Consider the following 24792-nt stretch of genomic DNA (forward strand, 5'->3'; position numbering starts at 1 on the left):
GGGGTGCTTCAGTGTTTGAGAGGAGTAGGATAGCTTTGTCAGAAAGCTTGGGAAGAACTAATGATAAATCCACAGAAAAGCTAAGTGAGTGACGAAAAAGGCATTTACTCACTTTAAGGAAAAAAGGCACAGGAAAGGAAATGAAACCAAAGGGCGCTATGAATCTCAGCTGGAAGTGTTGTTGACAGGACCACGATGCTGTGAACACTAAGTATTGATCTAACCAAATATTATTATGGGAGTATATGGGGAAGATGGGGGAAGGAGGGTGTGTGAAAAGAGGCAAGAAGAGGAGAGGTAAGTCAAATTTTCCCTGTGGATGTAGAACTCAATAGCCGGTATCTAGCATGGAAAAATTAGAAAAATGGGATGAGAGATGCAGTTTAGAAATGTGGAGGTAAATCCTAAGAGAAACACTTTAAAGGCGGTTGCTACTTGGGAGTAGCCCTCAGAGGGTGGAGCAGGGGGCTTGGATATTCCACTGGCCATCTATAGCTTATTTCTAAAAATGTAGCCTGCATAAAGGACGTTCGCATGTTTTAAAAGCAGTTGCCTGGACTGTTCATAAATATCTGGTGTGCTGTTGAATTTAGATGTGGCCGAGTGAAGTGCTTTGGTCAATGACAAGGGACAGGAAGTAAAGCTTCAGGACACGTGCACAATCCAACACAACTCCTCCTCCTACCTGGCACTGGCAGATCAGGGATTAGATTTTCCTTCCCCTGGAGTCCCCGAGGAAGGACAGCACAGAGTGGGGCCCCTCGGTGACCTCGTGACAGGTCTGGAAGATGAGGAAAATTAAGCATTTATTGTTTTAAGCCACTGCACGTGGGAGTAGCTTGTTTATGCTCATAACAGCCTACGTGATTTACTATAATCACGTCAATTCAAGCAGGATTGGTTAAAAACAATGAAAAGATGGAAACAGCCCGTTCTATTGTATTTATATACACACATATAAATAATATGGAAACACATATACTAAGCTACATAAATTATGTAATATTTTATATAATACATGTAAGTGATATGTGTATAAAATATATATTATATGTTAACATCATATATTTGTAGAATAATGGCCTTCAAAGATGCCCACATCTTTTGTTGTTTTTTTTTGGACAGGCAGAGTGGACAGTGAGAGAGAGAGATAGAGAGAAAGGTCTTCCTTTTTGCCGTTGGTTCACCCTCCAATGGCCGCCATGGCCAGCGCACTGGGGCCAATCCGAAGGCAGGAGCCAGGTGCTTCTCCTGGTCTCCCATGGGGTGCAGGGCCCAAGCACTTGGGCCATCCTCCACTGCACTCCCGGGCCACAGCAGAGAGCTGGCCTGGAAGAGGGGCAACTGGGACAGAATCCGGCGCCCCGACCAGGACTAGAACCTGGTGTGCCGGCGCCGCTAGGTGGAGGATTAGCCTAGTGAGCCATGGCGCCGGCCAGATGCCCACATCTTAACCCTTAGATCTGGGACTTTGTCACCTTACAAGGCTAAAGAGACTTTACAGATGTTGTGAAGGCTAAGGACCCTGAGATGGAGAGCTTATACTGGATAATTCAGATGGGGTTAATCTAATACATGAATCCTTAAATAGCAGAGAACTGTTCCTGGCTGCAGATAGCCAGAGACATGGAGTGTGAGAAAGACTCACGTTGCGGCTGCTGGCTTTGAAGATGGAGGATGGGGAGGAAGGGGCCGCAGGCCAAGGGATGCAGGTGATTTCTAGAAGTGATCTGGAAAAGACCAAGAAATGGATTTTCCACTGGAGCCTCCAGAAGGAAAGGCAACCCTGTGATTGCCTTGATGTCAGTAAAGTGAGACCAGTGTTGCACGTCTGAACTCTAAAATTATAAACTTGTGTGCTTTACTAGGTTTATGGCAATTTGTTATGAAAAAATAGAAAGCACACACACACTTTAAGGAAAATTGAGCTTGATTTTTAAAAAGTTAAACATGAAATTAACTTTAAATTAACTTTAAAAGTTGCAGAATGCTTATGTCAGTTCTTTTTTAAAAAGATTTATTTATTTATTTGAGTTTCAGAGTTACAGAGAGAGAGAGACAGAGACAGAGAGAAAGACATTCTACCCACAGGTTCACTCCCCAAATGACTATTGCTGGCCCAGGCTGAAGCCAGGAGCTTCATCCTGGTCTCCCACATGGGTATCAGGGGCCCGAGCACTTGGGCCATCTTCTGCTTCTTTCCCAGGTGCACCAGCAGGGAGTTGGATCGGAAGTGGAGCAGCTGGGAATTGAACTGGAATCCATATGGGATGTTGGTGTTGCAGGTGGTGGCTTTGCCTGCTACACCACGACACTTGCCCCATAATAGTTCTTATATAGGAAGAAAAATTAAAAGAATAATCAACTCCTCCAAAAATGGACTGGTCAGAAACAGCATTGAAATCTAAACTCTGTTACTTGCAGTGTGAACAGTTTATCCACCTTCTCTGGGCCTTAGCTTTCTCACTTGTAAATCATCCAGCTTTCAGAGTTGTCACAAGAGCAGAATGGAGATGAGAAACATGCCTGTGCTGACACTCCTTGTTGAGGGCAAAGCAACCGTATGTAGAAGGCAACCACTGGGGGGTCCAGAAACAAACTACACCACCTGGGCTTGAGTGCCAGTTCTGTAACCAATGAATTATTAAAGTCATTTGCTACTCATGAGACTCACTTTTTCCCATCGTTTCATGGAGATACTAAGACCTTTCACATTTTCTCTAAAGGTCAAATGAGATAACGTTTTAATAAGTGCACATGGAGAAATCACCTTTGTAGAGATCACTGCAATGGTGAAATGGAGAAGTGAAGAGAGGAAGCAGGGACATCTGTTAGGAGGCTTGAGACTGGGTAATTTATTTAAAAAAAAAAAAAGATTTGTTTCTGAAGTTCTAGAGGCCAAGAAGTACAAAGTGAAGGGGCTGATGCAGCCAGAGAGAAGGGGAAGAGGATCAAGCTAATCCTTTCACCAGGAACCTAATCCTGCATTTACTAGCCCTGATAGATGATTAATTACTAGAACCTAATCCTGCAATTACGACAATAATGGTATTGGCCATTGCATGAGGGCAGAGCCTGCATGACCAAATCATGTCTTAAAGGTCCCACTTCCCAACTGCTGTTGTGTTGAGAATTAAGTCTCCAACCCAGGGAACTTGGGGGGCACATTCAAATCACAGCACAGACCCAGGTAATGTCAAAGGGGATGGCAATGTTGACTTTGGACAACATTTGAAAGCCAGTGTGTCCATTTTCTGGAGACACTGATCAAAATACTTGAAATCTCTGTGACTACCAGCATGTAGACCCATATGAAAAGCCATGTCACAATTAGCACATGTCTTAATGAATGTGGAGACAGGTCAGGGAGGTTGTTGGCCTATTTGAGCTGCTATGACAAAATACAATAATCTGAGTGATTTATGTACAACAGAAATTTGTTACTCACAATCCTGGAGGCTGAGAAGACCAAGAGCCATCATGGGTCTATTGAGTATCTGATGAGGGCCTGGTTCTGGTTCACAAGAGGCCATCTTTCTGTGTGTTCCTGAAGGTACAAGGGGAAAACTCTGGTCTTTTTGGCCCCTTATAAGGGCACCAATCCCATTCATGCAGGCTCTACCCTCATGACCTACCATCTCCCCAGATCCCCACCCCCTTATGTCATCACATTGAGGACTGGGTTTCCACACGTGATTTCTGAAGGGACTCAAACGTTCAAACCATGACAGGGATTAATCAGAAGAATGAAATGTTTAATGTCTCAGTGCTAAGGTCTGATACATGCTTTCCTCATCAAGGATGGATTTGCTAAGGGAAAAGGGATGTTTTAAGTTCACTGGACACATTTCCCTGTGTGCTTATTGACATTTAATAAGCCTTTTCCATTGGGATTGCTGACCAAGGCCCTCTCATTGCTGGAGGGCTATGTGTAGGCACTGAAAGTGGAAGTTCCTGTTAAGTGTCTGCTCTTAACACTGGCTCCCTTTGCTGGCCCATTGCTACCTGGCACAATCTTGCTTTAGCTTGGTTCATAGAGTCAATCATCCAATGGTCAAGACTGATCCCAGAGGCCCACTAAGTCAAGAGTGTTCAAGTTTTTTCACCCTGACTCATTAAATGGAGTCAAAGTCTCAAGAAGTCAGCCACCCTACCTCTTTCAACTTCCTACCAGATAAAAATATAGTGATAGAAATCAGAGAGGAACAATTAATTTTCAAATTTTAACAATTCAGCTATAATCCCCAAAGGGGAACTGTCAGGGTAAGACATGTATATCGTTTTATGAAGTGTTTTAATTAATTCAAGAATAACAGGAATGGAAAACTATGTCCAACTCACAACCACTCTGAAGACGCATTAATAACCAAGCATCCAGGAATCCCAACTCTATACAGAGACACTGTTGGAAATTTGCCATGCTCCCCAGCGTCATGTGTAGACTCTGATAATGTGCTCCTTTATTTATGCCTAATACATCTTCATATCTTCTAATAACCCACTTACTCATTTTCTAACCTTCCCTTCACTAAAACTAAAACTAATACTACTACTAATAATAACAATAATAATAAAGGTAACATCTCTCAAGGACTCACAATGTTCCAGGAATTCTTCTAAGAGTTTTTCCTGAATTGAGAAAATGAACATTCCTGATATTGCCCATCATTCATTAATAAGAAATCACTATATTTTTGGTTCAGTTGATAGCCTGTAAAAGGCCCCTTGAACACTGCTTTAAGATAATTTTGTATGCCTCTGTCCTAATCCATATATACAGATTTGACATTTAACTGATGCTCTCCTTTCCATTTACAAGAAAGGAAGCTGAGCCTCTATTGGTAGATAGGACATTTTCAAGGTCATCTGGTGGACGGGTAGAAGAATCAGGATGAGACCTCCCTGGTCTTTCAGCACCTGCAGAGCATCAGAGAACCTCAGTCATTCTAAACCCTTCCTGGCTCATTTTCCATATATTATAAGGAAAGCACATGTTTCCTTCTCCTGGTCTTACCTTAATAAATAACCTCAAGCTGTACAAGTTCGAAGCAAAGAACATTTATCTCTCTGTTTCTGAGGGTCAGGAACCCAAAAGTGGCTTGGTTGGGTTCCTTTGGCTCACTCTCACGGGACCTCAGACAAGATGTTGGCCAGCGTTTTGGTCATCCAAAGGCTAGACTGGGGACTGGCTGGAGCACCTGGACACAAGCTCACACACGTGAGTGTAGCTATGGTTGGAGGTCACAGCTACTCACCTCATGCATCTCTCTGCAGAACTGCCTGTGGCATGGCAAATGATCAGAGAGAGAAAGAAAGGGCAGAAGAGGAGGACAATGGGGAGGGGAGAGAGAAGAGATATGTTAGCCCTTGAAGGCCAAACTGAAAAGCCTGGACTCTATTCTACATAAACTGGGTGGGGGCATTGAGAACTAATGAGAATCGCTGAGAATCTTTTCCAAAGTCTTTTTTGGAATTCATTATTGATGTCATATTTTTGTTTAATTGAGGCCATTCTCCACTGTCTAAAACATTGCAATGAAGACATGACAGAAACTCAGAAACACAAATTTAGAAGCAAGAATCCTAAGAACATTCTATGGCAATCCCATAAACAACAGCAAAAGGGAAGAGTAGGTAACACCCCAAGCACCTCGTTAGAATAATGCACTGAGGGAAGGAACACATTATTTTTGAACTGTTCCTTTCACAAAATTTAGAATCAGATATCCTTTGACTTTAGAGTTAGACAGAAACTTTGGAATGATCTAGATCACAGTAAGCTGATGACAACAGACCTGCCTTTCCAACTTCCATCACTCCTGCACACTTTAGCCTTGTTTACCCAGCTTTCCATTGGTTGCACCATAAGTACTTCCATTTCAGCATTTCAGAACTGAGTTAATCACTTCTCCCCCCTCTTCTGCTCTGAGTGCTTTATTTAATGAAATCATCATCTGCTCAGGAGCCAGCAGGCCACCCTCTACTGAATGCGGGCAGCACATTCCTAGAATGGGCGCTGTCTGCTGGTTCTACGCACGAAATACCCTAGGAGTGGGTGCTTGGCCTGCTGGTTATGTCCCCAGTTAGGAGGCCCACATCCCATATCCGAGTGCCTGGGTTTGAGTCCTGGCTCCATTCTTGTGTCCAACATCCTGCTAATGCACACTCTGGGAAGTAGTTGGTGATGGCTCAAGTAATTGGGTCCTTGCCATGTATGTGGGAGACATGGATTGAGTTCCTGGATCATGGCTTTGGCTTGGCTCATCCTGGCAAGCATTTGGCGGGGGTAGGGTGGTAGTGAATCAACTGATGGGAGCTCCTTCTAGCTCTCATAAATGAATAAATGGATGAATAAAATGAAGGACCTTTAGCCTGCTTCTCCCCTCTGAATCTCCCGTGTCTGCTGCTTGTCTCCCATGCTCCCTTGGTTATCCCTCCTCTCTTTCCTGCCTCCAGCCCATTAAGACTGTGCTCCCTGGCATGTAATATTATCCTCTCTTGCCTGACAAGGAAACGCTTGCTGCTTTCTCAAGACTGAGTTCAAATACCAGCTCCTCTCTTGGATATGCATCTACCTCCACCCAAGTCCCATACACACTTAGTGCCAGCTTCCAACATGACTGCTGCATACATGTCCCCCTCTCCCACAATGAGCTGTTTCTACCGCACAGTTGAGGAAATGCCAACCACTGACGACTAAGTGACATGACCAAGTTCAAGTTCACTCAGCTGGCCAGTAGCAGAGCCAAGACTAGAAGAGGTCCTAAAAACGAAGCCCATTTCCACAGGGCTCCCCTGTGCCCTGCCTTTTAGCCACAGAGTGCTGTCTGCAGGGCTAAAGCCATGGTTGTCTTTGAGGTTAATGCGGTGCCCCCCACCCCCAAGCTGTGTCTTGCACTGGAGGTGGCAGGGCCTGCTTCTAATACCCCCCCAGAGGCCCTGGGAGCTTCTGCACAGAGGGGCTGGGTGGGGGTGTTCAGGCCCCATTCGCAGGACAGCCCATGGAGAGGGAATGCCACTCTGATTTGTGAATCCCCCATTTGGGCTCCACAGAGGCCTGGTCACGTAGGAGCCTGTCAGCTTTCATCTCCATCTCTCCCACCCCTGGGGCCAAAAGTCAAATTCAGTTTCTGCTCACTTGTTTGATTTCTAGTGGCTCCTCCAGGTCCCAGTCCTTCAGCAAGCAGCTTCCTTTGAAAGTTCAAGGTGAGAATCTCCGAGCGAGGCCTGTGCCTCTCCTGACAAGTGTGTAATTGATGGGAAATCGCTTGCGGGAGGCTCCCCTATCCCAAGTCTTGCTAAAAGGCACTTTCAGAGATGGGGAAGGCTCTTAGAGACCTTTTACAATGGACTAAGCCAGCCTGGAATCGTCACCTTGGTCCTCCCAGGTGACCATTCACTATCACCAATCTCCCTAGTGTTCAGAGAAGAGGGAGGGGACAGATACAAAAGAAACCACTTCCTTAATACATTCAGAGCATAATCCTCTTAGGAGCAGGCAGAAAAGTAGAGATTTGGGGGAAAATTGCAAGGGACTGAGGCGGGCTATACGTTTGGGCTGTAGTTCTACACTTTTCCAGTACCCTGTCATTCGTAAGGCTACCTGCCTTTGACTCCCATGGCCACCATCATGGCTTGCCCTTCCCTCCAAGCTCCTGGAGAACCCAAACCCTCTTCCTGTTTCTCTTAAACATCACTGAAATGGGCTAATACTAGCCACAGAGACATCACTGGCCCACTGGAGAAAATGGATATAGGAAATGCAAGCGGCATTGACAACCATCCAGTTCATCCAGGACCGCATGCTGATCCTACGTATCCAAGCAAACATAGGAGACCATCATCAAGTTTAGCCTGACACCCTACACAGTTCCACCTGCTGTCTTGCTTCTTCCTCTCCAAGTTCTCTGTCTTTCCCTCAACTGTGTTGTTTTCTGGAACCTGGGAGATGATGTGGAGAATCTTCCTGTTCAAACAAGACCAGAACGGGGAAGACCAGCCAGGAGATATACAAAAGCTAAATTAAGGCAGTGGAGGTGGAACTTGGCAGCAGTATGGAAATGCAAACAATATTTAAGGAGTTGGAATAGGTGGAATGTGGAATCTTTTAGAAACTTTGTGGAAGGGTTGAGTCTTCTTTTTCTCATTTTAAAAGTTATCTGTCAAACTCAATCTGGGATTCCCTTTACCGTTTGGATGTTGGAAATGGTATTGCTAAAAAATAATATTAGAAATATGAAGCATGGAGAGACACAAGGGACAGGACAGACATTTTGCTATTAATGAGGATACATGTAACAGAATGTCATTTTGTAAAAAATCTAAATTATTAAGTCAGAATTTACGTACAACAAAATGCTCACATTTTAAGTGTGCAGTTGGTGAGTTTTGACAAGTGCCTATGCTTATGTAACCACCATCTCAATCAAGAAGCAGAATATTTCCATCAACTCAAAAATTTCCTTTGTGCCCCTGCCCAGTCAATAGTCCCAACCCCATCCCTAGGCAACCATTGATGTGCTTTCTGTCTGATTAATTTTGCATGTTCCTGATTTTCATTTAAATGGAATGATACAGCATGTACTCTTTAGTGTCTTTATTTTTCTTAGCATTATATGTTGAGATTCATCCCTATGTAACAGAAGTTCATTCCATTTTATTGCTGAGAAATATTCAACTGTTTGTATAACAATTTGCTTAGCCATTAACCTGATGCACCTTGGGTTTTCTCCAGTTTTTAGCTACTACAAATAAAACCTCTCTGAACATTTCTTTCCATTCTCTTGGGTAAATACCTAAGAGTAGAATCAATGCATCATATGGTAAGTATAGATAAACTTTCTAATAAACTGACTGCTCCTTGTTCTTTTTAAATCACAGGTCAAGGATGAGGAAAACAATAAATTTAGACCAACTCTGTTAGAATTAGCAAGGTCTAAATTAACAAGATGAATCCATTATCACATTATTCCAAAAATGTTTTCGATTTTCATTCAAATGAAAAGAGAATTTATATAAGAAGATGAAAGGCACCAAGGGAGAATGAATTTTGTGAAAGTTACCTACTTTTCTGAGAAAAGAATATGACTACATTGTTATTTCATCAATGAGATTCGGTTATCTAAGATGAAACTATAATGTGTTCCACAAACATACATGGGCTATTATTGTTTTGCTTTAATGGAAGCTGTCAGGGGACTGGAGCATTGTTTTTCTTTTAAAATCATGTGGACCCAGCATCACACCATTGATGTCATCTTGCAGAGCTGACTCGGGCAGAAAGCTGGAGCATGTACATTGCTAGGTGAGCCAGCGACTTGGAAAATTATATCTTCACTGTTTTTAAGGGTTCCCCTATGGTTGGGAGCCTTAACATGGCCCCACAGGGCTAACATCTCCAGGAGCAGCCTAAGCATTGGCTCAGAGACTTCTTTAGAAGTTGATTGACACCAGCTGCCAATCTAGGTAATCACTAGAGAGCCCCAATTAAAGCTCTGTCCATCGATCCCATCACCAGGACTTGGAACTTTAATACAAATCCACAAGTGGAAAAAAAAATTTCCCCCTGAGACAAAAAAGCAGCATTTTTGTAGCACTATATTATACAGCCAGATTATACATTATTTATAATTCATAGATGCATTTTTAACTCATCCTCCTAAATGTTGCATTGTTAGTCTAATAGGCTTGCTATTCAGATCCTTTCTTTCTCAATTTTTCACTTTGGAAAGGGACATTAGTCTGGAAGAAAATACAAATGAAAGAGTATTTTTAACACTGACAAAAATAGGAACTATTTTAAAGCCATTTGTACTGTTGTCATTGCTGGGGCCTTCATTAACCACCTAAGGAGGAGGTGCCCAGTGTTTTTACTAATCCTTCAGATGGAGCCAAGTTTAAAACACACACTCTCTATGGGGATTATGTGAAGATGTTAAAACTTGGCCAGAAAGGTGACAAGGTATCTTGATAATTAAGACAATCCTGGAAGTCGGCTGGCCTGTCCGACTGCTATGAACTAATAGTGGGTAATCAAACACAGCAGGTCTGCACAGATACTGGCAAATGCCACATAGCTTCCTGTATGCACGGAATGCAGCCTTAATTAGCCACAGAGGAGGAATAGGCACATTTAAACTGATCCAAGGAATCATTAAGGTTTGAGTTGCTTACACACAAACATGAACATTGTTGCTATCAAAACAAGTAGCTCCTACCTGCAAATGGAGGGCACATACGATCACCTACTGACCTTTATAAAAAGGAACTGTCCAGAGAAGACATTATCCCCACCATTTCTCTCGTTTGTTACATCCTGGGCTGAGGTCTCAGCAGCTCGGCTTCCCATAGTAGACAGTAAATGCACGGTGCAGGTTAACTCAAGAGTGGCTGCTGACAAGCAGTCTCGGTGCACTTTTAAACTGCTGCCTAGTTTTACAGATAGACAACTACAGGTGCTGCAGGTGGAAGGCAAGGCAGACCTGACTATTAAGGCAGGGTCTTGTGCAGCTGTCCCTGGAGGGTCATCCTTGGCAGCTGTAACAGCAGGGTCAACTCGGCATTTTCCTGGTGCCCCAGAATTGGAGTGGAGACTCTGGGTAGAGACCAAAGGGCACCGTGAGCCCCGCTTTCTGCCAATCTTTCCAAGGGAGACCTGGATTGTTGGATACAGCCACAACAGCGTGGGCCTCTTGAGTGCTAATTCAAGAATCATCAGTCCCCAGAAAAAAAGAGCTGGAGTCCAAGAGAGGGGCCACCTTTGGGTAGTGCTGCATTTGTCCCCTGCTGTGATAACCATGAAGGGGGTTCTCCGAGACTCTCCTGAGTCTAGGAGACTCATGCTTCCTCTCTTTAAGCATTCACAAAGAAAGCAGGTGGCTGCAAGAAGGGGAGCTGAGATTTTCTTTCTTTACCACAGCTAGGGCTGTGCTACCTGAATGAGAAAAGAGAGAGACAGTCTCCCCAAGCCTCCTCATACATGCAGGTGTAATTGGGGGCTACAATCCTGGCTGCCTCCACATAGGGGGCTGGCTAGGGGTCAGTTGGAATTTTCTTTCAGATCTTTCAAGGGACCTTTAATGTCCACAGCCACTAAGTCTTGGGTACTAGTCTCTTATCAACAGATGGGTTAGAGCCCCCTCTGTCCTCATCAAAACCATATAACATGGCTCAGGCCAGCAGCCATCCAGCGCATCAGGCTACAACCTTGCCCAGCTAAAGAAAACGACAATTGGGGCCAGCGCTGTGGCAAGGTGGGGAAAGCTGCCTCCTGTGGTGCATCCCTATGGACACAAGTTCAAGTCCCAGCTGCTCCACTTCCAATCCAGCTCTCTGCTATGGCCTGGGAAAGCAGTGGAAGATGACCCAGGTCCTTGGGTTCCTGCACCCATGTGGGAGACCTGGGTGAAGCTCCTGGATACTGGCTTTGGTGGGCCCACTGTAGCCATTGCAGGAGTGAACCAGCAGAGATGGAAGATCTCTCTGTCTCTCTAACTCTGCTTTTCAAATAAACAGATCTTAAAAAGAGACAATTGTCCTTTTTTATCTCTTCTCCCCAGCCCATACCCAAAGCCCATCCCCCAAGAAGATGGCGTATGAAGGGTACCCAGCCTCCCTCCACTTCTCTTCCCTCTCCAAGGCATTTGCTGTCAAGAGCACTCATTCCTTCTCTGTCCCCAGTGAAAGCCTAGGCAAGTCCCTTAACCTTACTGGGAATTGTCCCGAAACAATGGCCGTTTCAATGACAAGATGTTCTCCCTTCAGTAATAGAATGAAAAGTTGACTGCATCCAAGTTACAGCTCCCCAGGCCCCACAGCTCTTTCCTGTCCCAAGCTTGAGGACCTGTGGTGAGTCAACTTCCTTCCTATTCTTTTCTACCCACTTGCTAGGCTGTCTCTGCTTCCCAAAGAGTTAGAAAGAGCATGGGGGTAAGTGGAGAAAGGGGACACGAGAGGAAAGACAGCAATGGGCTCCCTGACTCAACCACACCATGGCACCCTTCAAGCAAAGTGGCTCCCACTGCTGATTCTATCCCCTGGTGACAGCTTTGTATGGGTGACTCTGAGACGACCCCCCCAGCCTCTGACTATGGCCCCTCGACACGAGGGAAGCTTTCCTTGAGTTCCTGAATGTCTGGAGGTCTCTTCCTATCGTGCTTCCAGTGGGGAACTGGAGATGAGCCCAGGATAACCTCCTGCCATTGTTCATGGAAGTGTAGCTTGGTCCCAACACAGTTTCAAACCTGTGCCCCAGAGTTTGGAAGTCACAGTCCACAAGGTCTGAACGGTTTTCTGAATTCAGGCTCCCTCCCTCAGTGGGTTAGGGGAGGTGGGAGGGAAGAACTCAGTCCCACCCCTTGTGAAGTGTGAGTGAGAAACTGCCCAGCACAAAACTGCTGCCTCCAAAGAGGTTCCCTCCCAGCCTCTCCAACTTCAACCCCTTTATGCCTCCAGTCTGGTAGGGGAGCTGGGAATGAGAAAGCTGGAGCTTTCACCACCTCATTGCCAGACCTGCCCACTCTGCTCAACACTTGTCTCTGGATGTGGAAACATTTGAGAGCATTGCTTCTTCTCAGCCGGTCACTGTGACATCAGCCAAGCAGACACAGAGAGAGACTTGTGCTAACAGCCCATTGTATGTTGTTGCGATATAAACACTGTCACACACCTTAGCTTAGAGCTCAGTTGAGTCTACTGCAATAGGTACTAAATGGAAGGAAGTGATTAGGGTGAGGTGTGTGTGTGTGTGTGTGCGCGCACACACACGCAAATACACAGTTCACTGGGGGAAAGAATTAAAGCCAGAATGTAAACCATTTGGCTTCACAGACATTATAAGGGGACTAGAAGACACTGAGCTGTCCATAGAAATTTTGCAAAATCTCAAACCAACATTATTTTAAATCTTAAAAAACAGAATAACTTCACTGACATCTGGGGAATATTACTATTTTTATTTGTTGCAATGTGGGTGGAAATGTGCCAGGTCATTTTGATAGCAGGCCCCAGTGGAGCTTTGGGAAGGTCTTTTTTTTTTTTTTTTTTTTCTTCACTATTACATTTTATTTTTTTTTTTAAGGTCTTTTTTTTTTTTATCTCTTATTTAATGAATATAAATTTCCAAAGTACGTCTCATGGGTTACAATGGCTTTCCCCCCCATACCGTCCCTCCCACCCACCACCCTCCCCTTTCCCACTCCCTCTCCCCTTCCATTCACATCAAGATTCATTTTCGATTATCTTAGTATACAGAAGATCAGCTTAGTATACCTTAAGTAAGGATTTCAACAGTTTGTTCCCACACAGAAACATAAAGTGAAAAATAATAGATGATTTTTTTTTAAATGATGATGAAATCAGATCAGACCTATTGTCATGTTTAATCCCAGTGAGAGTCAAGTTGGGAATTGATAGTTTCTTTTCTTTTTTTTTTTTTTTTTTAACAGAAGATCAGTTTAGTGTACATTAAGTAAAGATTTCAACAGTTTGCACCCCCATAGAAACACAAAGTGAAATATACTGTTTGAGTACTCGTTATAGCATTAAGCCTCAGTGTACAGCACATTAAGGACAGAGATCCTACATGAGGAGTAAGTGCACAGTGACTCCTGTTGTTGACTTTACAAATTGACACTCCTGTTTATGGCATCAGTAATCTCCCTATGCACCAGTCATGAGTTTCCAAGGCTATGGAAGCCCCTTGAGTTCTCCGACTCTTATCTTGTTTAGACAAGGTCATAGTCAAAGTGGAGGTTCTCTCCTCCCTTCAGAGAAAGGCACCTCCCTCTTTGAAGACCTGTTCTTTCCACTGGGATCTCACTCACAGAGATCTTTTTGCCAGAGTGTCTTGGCTTTCCATGCCTGAAATACTCTCATGGGCTTTTCAGCCAGCTCCGAATGCCTTTAGGGCTGATTCTGAGGCCAGAGTGCTATTTAGGACATCTGCCATTCTATGAGTCTGCTGAGTATCTCACTTCCCATGTTGGATCACTCTTTGGGAAGGTCTTGTTATAAAATAGTAACCTACTGAGAAAATTGTGAGCATTCCTGGGCTACCTGAGCTGTGTATTAGATTTTTCCCAGGCCCCCCACCTCCCCATTGACTATTCTAACTCACTCAGAAGTCACCAAATTGTTAGCCATTATCTTAAGATCAAAACTGTCTGTAAGTCTCTGAATCTCATCATTCCAGAAGACTTCAGTATGAACATGAGCTTTCAGAGGAATAAAATAACGAGAAGTGAGATTGTCAGAGAAACCAAATGCAATTGGAAATAGGCAAATGAGACTAGCTGGTGTTCTTTCAGGATTGACTGGGGCACAGCTTTCTAGTAGCTAGGTTATTCGACACTCCACAGGTGCATAGACCGATTTGTAGCTTTTTATCTGATAGGATTATATATGATTTTTAATCTGGTGGTATAGATAACCCCAATGGTCTGTGGTTCTACTGGGCTCTGGCAGCATTTATATCTAACCTAGCAATCTTATCCTAACATTTTTAACAGCAGTGGGTCCTCCATTATTTAATGAACTGAATAAACTCTTTGACATTTTCTCACTTCATATTTGAGAGAGTCATTATTTTACTTTTTTGGAAAATTATTCCTTAAATATATCAAAATGTAACACTTCTTGCTAAGAAATTCTATGAATACTGGTACTTAATGATAATAGCATCCTACACGTCTACAGAAATTCATGGTATACAACTTCTCCTCTGCTGTGAGAATCTCTGAGTGGCTGTCATCCAAAAATCAAAATATGATAAATGCTGGTAAGGATGTGGGGAAAAGTATACCCTAAAACACTGTTTTATTTATTTGAAAAGCAGAGTTAGAGAGACACAGTGACAGAGATCGTCCATACACTGGTTCACTCCCCCAAATGGCTGATATTTTATTGTATCTCAAGATAAAAAAAACTTAGTCTTATCTTGAGATACAAATAAATTGTTTTTTAAAGAAGAAAATGAATGTCTCCATCCTCTCAGAGATTTTTTATTTATTTATTAATATTAAGAGAGTAGATTTCATGTGTTTTATAGATACAATTATAAGATGATAACCATACTTCCCTCTTTTTCCTTAGTGTATAGATCATTGTGATCTGTAGTCACCCCACTGTGCTGTGTGACGCATGAACAGAGTCACTGTATCTAATCCTGTTTGGGTACCTGTTCTGCAACCTCCTTCTATCCTCCCTCTAGCCCCTGTCCCCCACTTCCCAGGCTCCAGTAATCACTGTTCTTAGATGAGAGTGGCTTTTTATTTTTTAAACATCCACATATGAGAGAGAACTTGCAGTGTCTGTCTTTCAGTATCCAGCTTGTTGCATTTAACATAATGTCTTCCATTCTAACCATTTTGCTGCAAATGTCAGGATTTCATTCTTCTTCTTTTTTTTAATTGCTGAATAATGCTCAGTGTGTATCTACACCATCCATTAACCCATTGATGGGAGCCTAGTTTGAGTCCATATCTTGGCTATTGCAATAGGGCAGTGCTTTCTCTGAGTCATAATTGTCTTTAACTTCAGAAACATGTCTAATATTCCCATACAAAATAGAACTACTTCATAGCTAAAAACATCTTTATGTGACTACTTCTTGTCAGAAGTAGTCTTGCTTCTAAAAATTTTTTAATATAATCAATATGTGAAACTCCACATTACAAGAGTGAAGTTATCTAAGATCATAGTAGCAATAACATCTAAAGAAGTAATTAAGTAAATTTGAGGAGGAGGATTTGCTATTGAAACACTGGGACTGTGCTTACCTGATATAGCAGTGCATCTCAATTTAAGAATATTCCAAATGTACGAAACCTTCATATTTTTAAAAATATTTATTTTACTTATTTGAAAGGCAAAGCTACAGAGAGGGAGAGACACAGGGAGACAGAGAGATCTTCCATACATGCTGGTTCACTCTCTCAAATGACTGCAATGACTATGGCTGGGCCAGGGCCTGGAACTCTATCCAGGTCTCCCACGTGGGCACCAGGGGCCCAAGGACTTGGAAGTGGAAGAGCCAGGACATGAACTGCTATTCATATGGGAGCCGGCATCACACACACAGATTTACCTACTGCACCACGACACTGGCCGCGGAGCCTTCGTTTCCTAAGCAAGTCACAATTAACACTGGAAACTCAGCAGCGGGCTCTAGTTTGCAGCTGGGATTTTTTTTTTAGCCCCTGCTCTTGTTTCCTTGGATGCCTACTGAATCCCCCTCTCCCGAAGTCAAACAAACAGCATACAAAATTGATCGGTCCTTTAAAAATATGCTGGAATCTTCATTTCTTTCCACTCCCACTGCCAGCGCCCTATTAGAAGCCGTTGTCCTCTCTTCTCTGAATTGCCTCAAAACCTCCCAGCTGATCTAGGGATCACCTGTTCTTGTGCTCCTCTCGTGTCAACACCACCAGTAAAGTGATTTTTCAAAAACATGATCTGATCTTCTTTTACCCCTGCTTAAACCCTGTCTGTAGCCTCCCACTGCTCATAGATTAAACTCAATTCCTTGACATGAGCTTTAGGCACCGCCTGATTTGACCAAAGCCAGCTCTCTTTCCAGTCACTTTCACCCTTGCTTACACTGGCTGTTTCCCATCTCAGAACCACCGCACCTGCTAATACCTCTATTCTACCTTAGCCCTCACTTAGCTGACTCCTGCTCCCTACCCGGTCCCATCTCTAATTCTACTTCCTTGGAAAAGACAAGCATGACCCCACAGACCCTGCACCACATTTGCATGCCTGCCATCTCTCCTTCCACCAGACTGTACAGTTCTTGGGACTATACCTCCTGATGCCTCCCTTGTCTGCAGCTCCACATTCAATGCTTGGGGCAGTGCCTAGTGCTCACTGTATTTCAACAGTTCACAGATACATAGTTTCTCCTATTTTTCTATCTCTGAGATCAGGATGCATCTTTCCATCATTAGCATGTCATAGCTCATTTGGCAGCATTTTTCTTTCCTAGTGTGGGTGAAATAATTGTACATCTAACAGTCAAGAAGAAATATGGTAGGGGTGGGCATTTAACCTATTGATTAAGATGCCTGTGTCCACTTCAGAGTACCTGGGTTTGATTCCTGGCTCCGGTCCTGATTCCAACTTCGTGCTAATGTGCACTAAAGGAGGCAGCAGTGACGGACTGAGTAATTGGGTTCTTGCCATGAGTTCGAGTTCCTGGCCTGGGCTTCCACCCGGCCCAGCCCTGACCATTGTGGGCATTTGGGGAGTAAACAAGTGGAAGGGAGCTCTTTCTCTATCTCTGTTTCTTTCCCTGCCTCTCAAATACAAATTTAAATTATATGGTGGCTGCACATGAATAATTACCTCCAGCAGAACACCTCCAGTCACTGGTGTTTCGACTGAGTCCAACAGTCCTACTCACAAATGGCTGGTTCTAAAAGGCTCTTTGCAAGTAGCAAGGTAGCGACCAGAAAGGTCGCTGACTGCTGATTTCCTCCGTTGCTCGTGGGCAACTACAACATTTTTGCTCTAGCACTAGCGAGAGGTTGTGCACCATGGAAGTTCACAAGGAGAAAAGTGTTGTATCTGGGACAACGCCTGCAGACTCCTGCCTGCTGCTCTGGTGTCTGCTGATTCAACTTCTGTCAACACTATTCCATGTCCCAGCCACTGCTGTCAGCACCTCCCCTGCCAAAGTTGATGTCACATCAGCTGCCCCAGCTCAGATCAACTGCCCCCATCATGTCTTCTTTACACTCCAAATAGCTACTTCTCCCAACTGCCTGAACAGAGCAGCCTGTTGGTGCTCAGAAGATACTTCGCTTGGTCATAGAGTCACAGCTCGCTGAGATCCAACAGGTTTTTCTGAAGGGAGCCCAGCCAAAGCTCTGGGAGACAATCAGGGTGCTATAAACGGCTTGATCACTCCCTATACCTGTGCCTTGACCACTGGTCTTGAGCTCCAAGGTCACTGGAATGGGTGAATCACTTCTCCTTAGAATCCAAGCCTCATTTTGGAGCAATTCTAACGGAGAAGCGCCTATATATATAGGACCTAGTAGCTTCCAGTCTTGCCTTTTACATAAAACATTAGCTTGCATCTCCCCTTCTTAGGAATGGGCTCCTCTAGTGAAGGTTGTGGCATGCTGAACTTGTCCTGGGAAAATGCAATCCTTATCTATGGGTGTGTCCTGAGCCCAGCAGAACTAGGCCTACACAGCTCAGGTTTGTTCATTGATTGTGGCCTTGATACACTGTGCCCACTATCGACTTGGCTGCTGTTCTTGGGTGTCCTCCCCCATCGTTTCCCCTGCCCCAGGGCTTTACGAAAGAGCTGGGTTGAATCGCACTGACAGAATCTTTTAGTCACTTTCAATTCTGCCAAGGAAACACAGGCATGGGCTTTCAGATTCTAAATTAACTTTGATTCCCACCAGACCCTGGTCCCTTTTAGGTCACAAAACATCTTAAAACTATGTTGAATGTTTTCATTTGAAAAAAAAAAGGGGGGGAAGGAAAAGGAGAACTTAAGATAAAGGAGAAATAATTGAAGCAGATGTTACAAAAGATGAAGATCTACATCAGATGAAGATCTTATTCAAAATGTAAGAAAAATTAAGATCCCAATAAGTAATAAGATCTGTCCAAAGTTCCCAACCCAGAATGGAGGCCAGGACAGAAATATCCAGTTAAAGGTATCACTGAATTATTGGGTTAGGGCCCTCCCCACCAGCACAGCACATCCTGGCATTAGGAGGCTGGGGTGAGTCAGAACTCATGTGTGGATCTGAGCGCAATAAGCCAGAGAGGAACATCCAATAAGGTTGCCACGACTGAGGGACCGGACCAGGAGCAGACATCAAAGCTGAAGCAGAGGGTGTAGGAGAGCTGGCAGGAGAGAGTGCACAGAAACTGTGCACTTCCCTGAGAAGCCCAGGGCAATTGCCAACTGAAAATTGTAAAAAGAGGAGCAAATCAGTTCATCTGCAAATCCCAGACAAGGGACTCCACCAGGATTCATTCTGAGCAGGAGTCCCTCCAAAATGGCTCTACTCCTTTCCAGTATGGCCGGCCTCCCATAGCTGCCCACGGCTTTCACTCTCAGACATTCAGCCTACATGGAATGGAGCCTAAGCTGGACAGCAATCCGGGTGCAGGAAGTTTTTCAATAGAAGGTTCGCCTGGCTCAAGACCTCTCCCACTGATAGGCTGCTGTGCCTCGGAACTACAACTGCATAGTCAACCAGCCTTCCAGGGAAGAGTTAAAGATTTTCAGTCCACCCAAGTAAGACCTAAGCATTTACTCACCTCGGTTTTAGACAAATACAGGACCAGACATCCAGATGCAAAGTCACAGACACACGCACCTTAGAGGGACCATAAAGAGCCCTCTACAACATGAAAGGCAAATATAGCACTTCAATCTATACTTCACTCGGGCCATACAAGTACATCCCTGAGGAAATAAAAGCAGAGATTCTTAGGAATAAGAAATGAAAGACGAGATGGTAAGATAACATATTCATATGTATTGAAGTACATTACATCAATGAAAGAGTCTACATAAAGATAATGCTGAAGGAAAATTTGATAACTGTGGGTGATACTGTACTTAGTGGGGAGTCTGCCTGCCCTGCCCATGCAGGAGGTTGAGAGGACATGGCACACCATGCCTCCCTGGAAGGACCCCACAAACTGACTGCTGGCAGGTGATGGAAGCCCCAGGCACTTTCCCCCACCCCACTCCCTGTTAAAGGGCCCTGTAATTGCCAATCAGGTAAACAGCTCCTCAATGTGGCCAAGGTCCATCAGGACCACCTGGAAAGCTGCCCTGGCTAGGAGAACTTGAAGCTGATTGGAGAGGCACATTGGCGCCAGTGTCGGTTCTGTCCTAGAGAGTCAGTGTTTCCCTGAGTTACTGACGTCCCTTCTACCTGAACTTTACAAATATACATGGCTGTGAATAAACTTGGACATCCTCATCGAAGTCTGTCCCTGGTGTTTCTTGTGGGAAGGACATTGTCGCCCTGCATTCCTCGACAGTGTGGCCTTGCAGGACAACCACCAAAAGCAACAAAGGACAGAACTGACTGCAGAAAATCTGGTCTGTAAAGTGGAGAATCAATCTCTCAGAATGCAAAGAAAAAGTACAGAGAATAAAGTGATGAAAGAGACAGAAAGGAAGGCCGAGAGCTGAAGGAGTCAACATGTGACTCAGCCTCTCATGAGCTCCAGAACTCTGTTTCTTCGTAGTTCCAGGTGTTTCTCCAGCTATAAAATGAGTGGTAAGAATACTGCTCCAGGGGCCGGCACCGTGGCATAGTGGGTAAAGCCACCACCTGCAGTGCTCAGCATCCCATATGGACGCTGGTTCGAGTCCCAGCTGCTCCACTTCCAATCCAGCTCTCTGCTATGGCCTGAGAAAGCAGCACAAGATGGCCCAAGTCCTTGGGCCCCTGCACCCACATGGGAGACCCAGAAGAGGCTCCTGGTTTTGGATTGGCAAACTCCAACCAATGCGACCAATTGGGGAGTAAACCATCCAATGGAAGACCTCTCTCTCTCTCTCTCTCTCTGCCTTTCCTTTTCTCTAACTCTTTTTTTTTTTTCAAATAAATAAAATTTTTTTTAAAGAATACTTTTCCTTAGGGTGCTATGGGGTTCGATGAGGTGATGGTCTTTAGGAAGCATCAAATAAATGGTAGTTGTTACTACTATTACTATTATTATTACTTTTAAATACATGAGCACAGGGACATAATGAAGGAAAAAATCAGTACCATTGACTATGATTATAGTCCCTGAATCCTTTTTCTTTCTTCCTTCCTTCCTTTTCTCCATCCCTCCCCTCCCACCCTCCCTCCCTTCCTCCCTCCCCTCCTTTTCTTCTTTCTTTGTAAAGAATACCTAAATAATAATTTGAAAGTTATAAAATGCCTGGGTAAACCATCCTTTAAGAACTTTGCAAACAGTATCCCATTGTCTTCTGATATTAAATGCTGCAATAGCAAAATCAAAGACAAGTTTATTTTTTTACATGGAATATTTAACATAGATTAAAAATCTATATAACACTCTTTATCCTTGAACTCAGTAATTCAAGAGCATTCTCAAGGTTCTTTGTTGTGAGCATCATTCCCCCGCTTTGTTTTCCTCTCTGGATTGAGTGCTCTGATAACCTGCAGGTTCAGTTCTTGCTTTATTACAGGAAATTTTCTCCTATGGTATTTTTTAGAAGATTTATTTATTTGAAAGGCAGAGTTACAGAGAGGGGGGATTGAGAGAGAGAGAGAGAAATTTTCCATCCATTGGTTCACTCCCCAAGTGACCACAATGGCCAGGGCTGAGCCAGGAGCCTGCAGTTCCATCCAGGTCACCCACGTGGGTAGCAGGGGCCCTCGCACTTGGCCCATCTTTCACTGCTTTGACAGGTACATAGCACAGAATTGGACTGGAAGCAGAGCAGCCTTGATACTTGAACAAGTGCTGATACAGGATGCTGGCTTCACAGGCAGCAGCTTAATCCACAGCACCACAATGCCAGTCCCTCTACAGTATCTCTAAACGCATTTGTGTCTGATGTGTTTGTTCACTTTTCCAGGAACACTGGTGCACTTGTGTTAATTGGCTTTTATCTTCCATATTCATTATTTTCCATCCAACAATATCTAGACCTTCTTTGCATTTTCCTTGGTTTACAGAAGCTTGTTCTTGGGCTCCCGAATCTTCTTGCAGCTTCTAACGTGGCTTTTCTTTTGCAGTGTTTATTTATGTGTCCAGTTTCTTTCCTAAACATTGCCAGCTCACCTTTTTTCTCCTGGCTGATTTAGAATCTCTTCCTTGAGCTCTTTTCTCTCTGTTACTTCCTTTTCAAAGGGCCCGTGTTTTTATTCAACTTCTTAGATGGGTTGGAAAAGCATTGACCGGAATGTCCTTGTATATCCTGAAGTCGATTTTCTCCTCATAGCTTGAGATAATTCTGTCAGATGTGAATTCCTCATACGGCTTTCCCTTTTCCACTCCCCTCATTCTTTTCCCTTTCCCAGTTTCTACACCCAGGTCCCATTGCGAGCCTTTTAAATCTGACTTCCCTTTGAGTATGCGGTCCATCTCCTTGAGTCTGTATTTGGTCAAGAGTGGTGTGCAGGATTTGGGGCAGAGTGGGGACCCAGAGACAGCTTTGGTCCATGTTCATTGTTGCTGAACACATCCATAGAGATCTTTCTCCTAACGCTTGTTGTTTGCCCATTTCAGATGAACAGATCAGCGGGGTTAGCTCCAGCTCCAACAAATCCTCCTCTCACAGCTGAGGTCCACTCGTTACTTGCAGAGAAGTCAGACGAATGCCTGAGCTGTGCAGGCACCTCCTGCAAGTCCTTCCCATGTTGGGGATCTGGCAGGGATTTGCTGCAGTCTGAGATGGAAGCTGCAGGCATAATACAGCTGTTGTTGTTACTATGAGGGTGCTGCAAGAGTTTGTCCAAAATGAAATTAAAGGATAAGTTTATCTTGGTGCAGAAAGTTTTTGAAATCAAATAATTTTCTCATAACATACATCTTTCATGAACTTAATTGTGGGGAGCAACTGGGAGCAACTCGGACTAGACTAAGTTACTGGAATTAAGACTTATTCTATGCATCTGCTCTCCCACAATATGGCGCTGGGAGAGGAAGAAACAGCTTCTACGCAGCTGCCTCTTGCCAACTTGAGTGATGACCTCCAGGAGCTGATCTTGCTCCTGATTGGAGGAGAGCAGCGTACTCGGCGTGTGGGCAGCCGAGTTGGGATTGGCGGAAGAGGACTATAAAGGAGGAGAGAGACAACATGCACGAGGAACATCTAAGGGGAACATCTATCTGAAGGAACACCTGAGCAGCCCCCGAGAGAGCCGGCCGGCGGTGTGCCGCTCCCCCACGGAAGTGGGGAAAGTGGCCAGGGGGAACCGCCCTTCCACGGAGGTGGAAGGGACGGTAGCCAACCCGGGAAGAACCAGCAGCAAACCCGGGAGGGCCGAGCAGATGAAAGAACAGCGCAGGGTCCTGTGTCGTTCCTCCACAAAGACGGGGAGCGACATAATGGTGCCGTGACTCGGATATGAAGCCTAGGCAGGGTTTAGTGTCGTTCCTCCATGAAGAGGGGGAGCGACACTTAATTTTTTTAAGATTTTATTTGTTTATTTGACAGGTAGAGTTACAGACAGTGAGAGGGAGAGAAAGAGAGGAAGGTCTTCAGTCGCTTGGTTCACTCCCCAGGTGGCCACAAGGGCTGGGGCTGCGCCAATCTGAAGCCAGGAGCCAGGTGCTTCTTCCCAGCCTCCCACGCAGGTGCGGGGGCCCAAGGACCTGGGCCATCCTCCACTGCTTTTCAGGCCACAGCAGAGAGCTGGATCGGAAAAGGAGTATCTGGGACTAGAACCGGCGCCCATATGGGATGCCGAAGCTGCAGGAGGAAGATCAACCCACTGCGCCTTGGTTCCAGCCCCCTTTCAAGAGCTTTTGAAAGATTCTCGTGTTTGTGGGAGACACAGTTTTCTTCCCTAAGTTCTTTGGATTGTTTTGCTGGGTTACCAACTGGGGATGTAGTAAACAAGCTTTTACAAGAAGTCCAGTGCAGTCTTTTTAAAATAAAAACCTGCCAGTGCTGCCCCTCGTTTGGCTGCCCCCACGGTCTGCTCCGTCTTCATCCCCAGCCCTCTGGCACGACTTCTCCCCTCCTCACTCCTGCTTCATGTGGCATGGCTCACTTGCTGTCCCTCTGAAATCTGCTCCTGCGCCTTTTGTTCCCTCTGCTTGGCGTGCTCCCTCCTCCACTCCCTATGCTTGCCCAACTCCACGTACACGTCAATAGCTTGATTTAAACATGGCTTGTCCAAGGATGCTTTTCCCAAACACTCTCCCTTAATATCCACTCATTCTCCCACTTGCTCTGCCAAATCTCTCTGCACATCTGGCTAGCAAGTGCCACAACACCACCTTGATTTCTTTTAATCTTATTTTCATGTGATCTGGACAATAATGAGTTCAAATTTTAAACTACAGTTTTTAAGGGAAATTTCTCTAAGCTAGACTGGATGTATTAGTAGCCAAGTATAGACATGTTGTGAATCAATTTTTGAAGTATTGCATGTTTGTGTCTGACACAGTCACTGTGAAAAAAATATACTTTAACAAGAGTGTTTAACAAAAATGGTGTTCCAGAAAGCTATACCATAAGGCTCACTAGTGCCTACCTAGGTCAGTGTCAGTGCCTAGCTCATAGAAGATGCTCAATGAGTATTTGTTGAACAAATGAAGGATTGGTGCATCCTTGAACTTTGTACCCCTACCCAGTGCATAGTCCATCTGCATCCAATAAAAGACACCTCAGAGGCAGGAGGGGTTCTGTTGGGGTAGAAGAGAGAACAGATCTCCAGGTTCAATCAGGGTTTTGATTCAAGTTGTTTTGTCAGTACTATGGTTTGAGTGTACCCATAGCTATACTGTAATGGTATTTGGAGGTGGGGCCTTTGGGATGTGATCTGAATGAGATGAGGTCACTAGGGTGGGCCCTGGTGGGGCCAGTGTTGTGATGTAATGGGTTAAGCCACTGCCTGCAGCACCGGCATCCCATGTGGGTGACGGTTGAGACCCAGCTGCTCCACTTCCCATCTAGCTCCCTACTAATGTGCTAGGGAAAGCAGCAGAAGATGGCCCAAGTGCTTTGGCCTTTGCACCCATGTGGGAGACCCTGAAGAAGCTCCTGGCTCCTGGTTTTGGTGTGGCCCAACCCTGGCCATTGTGGCCATTTTGAGAGTAAACCAGTGGATAGAAGAT

General features: G+C 44.6%; 1 long non-coding RNA gene across 3 annotated transcripts in view; it reads right to left on the bottom strand.

The window, feature by feature from the left end:
• Positions 1 to 3448: 3448 nt before the first annotated feature.
• The window catches only part of LOC149128827 (uncharacterized), a 328324-nt gene continuing 306980 nt past the window's right edge, over positions 3449 to 24792 (bottom strand). For all 3 annotated transcript variants that reach the window (XR_016211132.1, XR_016211153.1, XR_016211133.1), the window contains one exon: positions 3449 to 3547. This is a non-coding gene — a long non-coding RNA (uncharacterized LOC149128827). The remainder of the gene's footprint in view (positions 3548 to 24792) is intronic.

This window comes from Oryctolagus cuniculus, chromosome 1 (genome assembly GCF_051225735.1).
Source record: "Oryctolagus cuniculus isolate XC-2025 breed Fujian yellow rabbit chromosome 1, ASM5122573v1, whole genome shotgun sequence".
NCBI classification, from domain to species: Eukaryota; Metazoa; Chordata; class Mammalia; order Lagomorpha; family Leporidae; genus Oryctolagus; species Oryctolagus cuniculus.